Genomic DNA, 5669 nt, shown 5'->3' with positions numbered 1-5669 from the left:
TTAATTCACTTTGTTTGTCCTTTTCTGTGTTTTGTACAAATAAAGATATATACTTTTATATGACTTGGTGTGTTGTGGTGCCTATAAAGTCCATTTTGAGTCCACTGGTCTAAATTTGTCTATAATCTAGGATTATTATATTAGCATCCACAGTGCCACCCTATAGGGATAAGCCGAACACCCCCCTGGTTCGGTTTGCAGCAGGACGCAAACACTGTTAAAGTCTATGGGACGAACACGAACACGAATAATCAAAAGTACTAATTTTAAAGGCTTATATGCAAGTTATTGTCATAAAAAGTGTTTGGGGACCCGGGTCCTGCCCCAGGGGACATGTATCAATGCAAAAAAAAGTTTCAAAAACGTACGTTTTTTTCGGGAGCAGTGATTTTAATAATGCTTAAAGTGAAACAATAAAAGTGAAATATTCCTTTAAATTTAGTATCTGGGGGTGTCTATAGTTTGCCTGTAAAGTGGCGCATGTTTCCCGTGTTTAGAAAAGTCTGAGGGCAAAATGATATTTCTAAAGGAAAAAAAAGTAATTTAAAACTACTCGCAGCTATAATGAATTGTCGAGTCTCGGCAATACACATAAAAGTCATTGAAAAAAACGGCATGGGACTCCCCCACAGTCAATCACCAGGCCCTTTGGGTCTGGTATGAATATTAAGGGGTACCCGAACCAAAAAAAAAATTGCGTGGGGTCCCGCTAAATTCCATACTAGGCCCTTCAGGTCTGATATGGGTATTAAGGGGAACCCCACGCCAAAATTTACAAAAATTGACGTGGGGGTCCTCCTCAAAGGGTCTGGTATGGATTTAAAAAAACAAATGTGGTGGGGAGCACTAGATAACTAATTACTAATTAGTGACTAATCAATGAATTACCATATACAGATAAATACAAATAAATACATCATCCAAATAAACCTTGAGTGGCTGATAGTGTGGCAATGTCACTAATAATAAAACTACACTACAGGATGTTTCTCGGGGTGCAGTTCCTCAGAGCTCCACAAGGTGGAGATCTCACTTATACACAAGAAGTATCTATGCAAGACAGGAAGCTAATTCAGGAATAGGCAGGAAGTGATGTCAGGTATAGACAGGAAGTTCCAGGTGATAGGTCAGTCAGGAAGAAGTAGAGAGAAGACGTTACTGGAAGTGGCAACAGAGGAGGTAATAAGATCTTATTTCCTATTTACACCCAGTAACCCCCCCGTCATGTCCGTCCTCTTCCTCCATAGTTACTGTGACGTCTTTTATCTCCAGCAGATGATGATACACACATATATAGTGTGGAGACCTAGATTAACCCCTTCAGGGTGAGAACATTTCCCCACTTGTGATGCTGGAACATTATCCTCATTTTGGAGATGTGTCACCTTTCCCACCAATCACCTTCTCACCTCATCAGTCTATACTACTGGGTTATATGACTTTTATTAGTGATTGGAGGGAGGGGGTGTTTAGGGAGGATTGGAATATGTATGTCTTTATTTTATAAGATTCCAATAGTAAGAAAGAGGGAAAAATATCATTTGTAGTAAATGTCCTGAAAATGTACGTCTCCATAATGATCCCAGTCTCAGATATTCATCCTAAAACGTGATCAGTAAAGTCTCCGGAGTACACAGAGATCACAGGAATATGATGTGTCCTGGCAAAGCCTAAAGACAATGTTCATCTTTTATTTAAGAGAGGTGTGACACACCCGGGAGAAATGATTCTGTGTGTACAGATACCTCACAGAGCGCCCCTCACAGCTTCTACCTATGTCCCTCCATCCAGAGTCAGAGAATCCTATGACATCATACTGACCTCACAGCTCCTCCTCCCAATGTCCATCCATCCAGAGTCAGCAATCCCTATGACATCACACTGACCTCACAGCTCCTCCTCCCAATGTCCCTCCAACCAGAATCCGCAATCCCTATGACATTACACTGACCTCACAGCTCCTCCTCCCAATGTCCCTCCAACCAGAGTCAGCAATCCCTATGACATCACACTGACCTCACAGCTCCTCCTCTCAATGTCCCTCCATCCAGAATCAGAGACTCCTATGACATCACACTCACCTCACAGCTCCTCCTCCCAATGTCCCTTCATCCAGAATCAGAGAATCCTATGACATCACACTAAGCTCACAGCTCCTCCTCCCAATGTCCCGCTCACAAGCAAAAGCAAGATTGTTGGTCCCAGAATTCATTGCAACAAGCTTTCAACCTAGAGAATGGAGGGCCCTGTATGGGTAAATTATATCTCAGTGGGGTTTTGATAAACATAGGATTTTTCGTACTCACCGTAAAATCCTTTTCTCTGTAATTCACAGACCGACACAGCTCCTCTCTGTAACAAAATGATTTGTTAGCCCTATCACTAGGAGATACTAGGCAAAGTTGTAATACAACACTTCAGAACTTTTAGCTCTGCCCAGGCGGCGGTCCCTAGGCTACAACTCCCACAGCCTGTCCTAGCAGACTCAGTACGTCAACAAGCAGTATAACGCAAAGAGAAATAGGAGGGGTGGGTGCTGTGTCGGTCGGTGAATTACAGAGAAAAGGATTTTACGGTGAGTACAAAAAATCCTATTTTCTCTTATATTCACCGACCGGCACAGCTCCTCTCTGTAACAAAATGGGACGTCCCCAAGCAGTGCCAAATGAGGGGTGGGAAAACAGCATAAAACTTCATCCACATGGCAAGTGGGCACTAGTGAAACTCTACCCACCAAAGTGCGTGGAAAAACCACCACAAAAATCAGGGTATCCTCAACAGGAGTGATTACCCAAAAACCGCACCAAAACTGCGGAAGTAATGCAGCAGTGCATTAAAATCAGGGTATCCTCAACAGGAGTGATCACCCCAAAAAAACAGTATTGTGTTTTTTTGAAAAACCCGGAAAAATTATATTTTGCATTTTTAATTGCAACTACACGGCCGCCTGCAAAACTTTGCATCTAAAACAGGCATCAGCCGATGCACTGACATCTACCCTGTAAAATTTGGTAAACGTGTGGACAGAGGACCAAGTCACCACCTTACACACCTGAACGACAGACGCCTGGTGTTGGAAAGCCCAAGATGTTCCGATTGCCCTCGTGGAGTGGGCCGTGACCGGAAAGGGGGGCACCTGCCCCTTCAAGGCGTAGGCTTGTACTGCAATCTGTCTGATTCACCTGGAAATGGTGGACGACGAGACCACCATGCCTTTCTTTGGACCAGCCACCGAAACAAACAGTGAGTTTGACTTCCGAAAGGGAGCCGTGGCAGACAAATACACCCTAAGAGCCCAAACCACATCCAGAGTGTGAAGGGCCACCTCCTTAGGATGTTTCGGCTTAGGACACAGAGATGGCAACACAATGTCCTCATTGATATGAAAAGCCGAGACTACCTCTGGTAGAAAGGACTATCCTCGTGGATAACCGGATAGGGCGACTTGCAAGACAAGGCCGCCAGTTCCGAAATACTCCTTGGCCGATGCGATGGCCACAAGAAAGACCACTTTCTGGGAAAGAATCAACAGGGGAATCTCCCTGATATTTTCAAACAGCGGTTTTTGAAGCGCCGATAACACCAGGTTCAAATTCCAAGGGGGTAACGGTGGATGCACCGGAGGGACTACATGACGAACCCCCTGAACAAAGGTACTCACTAACGAGTGAGACGCCAGGGGTCGCTGAAAAAAGACAGCCAAAGCTGAAATTTGTCCTTTAATGGTGCTCAATGCCAATTTCTGGTCTACTCCTTGCTGAAGGAACAGCAGGATCCTGGATATGGAAAAGGAGCGCGGATGCCATCCTTTCTCCTCACACATGGAGATATAGGCCTTCCAGGTACGATGGTATATCTTCCGAGAGGAAGATTTTCATGCTCTCAACATGGTTGGGATCCCCAATTTCGACAAACCCTGGTTCCTCAACACCTGGCTCTCAATAGCCATGCCGTTAAAACCAGCGATGGTAAAGCAGAATGGAGAATCGGACCTTAAACCAGAAAGCCCTCCCGCAACGGCAGTCGCCAGGGAGCGTCTGCCACCAGACGCACCAGATCTGCGCACCAAGGACGCTGAGGCCAATCTGGGGCAACCAGTATTACTGGGATCCCCTCGGCTTCCACACTGTGAAGCAGGCGCGGCAACAGTTTCAGTGGAGGAAAGGCGTATATCAGCTGGTACTGATCCCATGGAGCCACCAGCGCGTCCAATGCGTCTGCCCACAGATCTCTTGTCCTGGACACGAATCTTGGCACCTTCTGATTGAGACGGCAGGCCAGAAGATCCACGTCTGGTGTGCCCCAACTCAGGCACAGTGACCTGAAACCTCCGGATACAATGCCCATTCTCCTGGGTCCAGCATCTGGCGACTCAGATAGTCCGCCTGCCAGTTTTCCACTCCGGGAGTGTAAATGGCCGACAGGGCCGGTACATGTCGCTCTGCCCACCGAAGTATGTGAGCGACCTCCCGAGCAGTGGCTGAGCTTCTTGTTCCCCCTTGGTGATTGACGTATGCCACCGCAGTGGCGTTGTCTGATTGGATCCTGATCGGACGTCCTTTCAGTCTCATTGATCATGTGGATAGGCACAACCTTGATAGTTCTCAATTCGAGCAGATTGATCGGCAACCTGGATTCTTCCGTCGACCAGAGACCCTGAGCCGACTGAACCCCCCTCACTCCACCCCAGCCGGACAGGCTGGTGTCCGTTGTGATCAATGTCCACTTCAGAGGTAGGAAAGATTTTCCTGACTAAATCACCGGGGACCTCATGTCAGTACTAGAATCCCTTTAGGACCCAGCACAACTCACCTGACACAGCCTGTGTCTGGGAAACAACAGTGATTGGCCAGCTCACATTTAAATCACCTGTATCAGCATTCAGTCAGTGCTCGTGTTAGAGTTCACTCGTGTTTGATCCAGCTGATATTTGCTCTGTGACTTTCGTGTTTGACCCGGCTTGTTTGACCCTCCTTACTTGCTTCTGATTCTGTACCGTTTGGATTCTGATCTACCTGTGTATGACCCAGCTTGTCTAGACTACGCTTTGCCTGATTCTACTAGTACCCTCATCTGCAGCAGTGAACTACAAGGTCCAGCAATCATCTATCCTCACCTACAGCAGTGAACTACAAGGTCCAGCAATCATCTACCTTCGTCTGCAGCGGTGTACTACAAGTCCCAGCTGACCTGCTCTGCTTAGACCTGCTCATGGTATGTGCTTTGAACTCTTTGTATAATCAGCACACCTGAACTGTTACTTGTTATCTGCACCTAGCCTGACATTAACACGAGCCAATACATAAAGGGAAACCTATCATGAATCCTGAACAGGCTCAGTTGTTTACACAAGAACTTTGCCGTTTATCACATCAAGTTCAGGAAATGGCCACAGAGCTCACCAAGGTGCAATCTCCTTCTACTACCACCATTACTAAAACTCCATCTGAACCAAAAATTCCTTTGCCCGACCGGTTTTCTGGTGACCGTAAAGCGTTTTGCAACTTTAAAAACAGCTGCAAATTATATTTCAAGTTGAGGCCATCCTCGTCTGGCCCTGAAACTCAGAGGGTTCAAATCATTATCTCTCTACTACAGGGTAACCCCCAGGCTTGGGCCTTTAACCTGGAACCTAACCATCCAGCCCTGCTAACAGTAGATGCCTTCTT

The 5669-nt window shown here is 46.4% G+C and overlaps 1 protein-coding gene across 1 annotated transcript in view; it reads left to right on the top strand.

Moving 5' to 3' along the window:
• Window positions 1-1117: 1117 nt before the first annotated feature.
• LOC143989539 (uncharacterized) overlaps window positions 1118-5669 on the top strand; it is a 427264-nt gene continuing 422712 nt past the window's right edge. Inside the window, exon 1 of the mRNA XM_077489698.1 lies at window positions 1118-1179. The gene's annotated coding sequence lies outside the window, so the exon portion shown is untranslated. The remainder of the gene's footprint in view (window positions 1180-5669) is intronic.

The sequence above is a fragment of the Lithobates pipiens genome, unplaced genomic scaffold, assembly GCF_037356315.1.
Source record: "Lithobates pipiens isolate NorthernLeopardFrog02 unplaced genomic scaffold, aLitPip1_a1.2 Scaffold_18, whole genome shotgun sequence".
NCBI classification, from domain to species: domain Eukaryota; kingdom Metazoa; phylum Chordata; class Amphibia; order Anura; family Ranidae; genus Lithobates; species Lithobates pipiens.
This window is presented reverse-complemented; position numbering and strand designations above follow the sequence as displayed.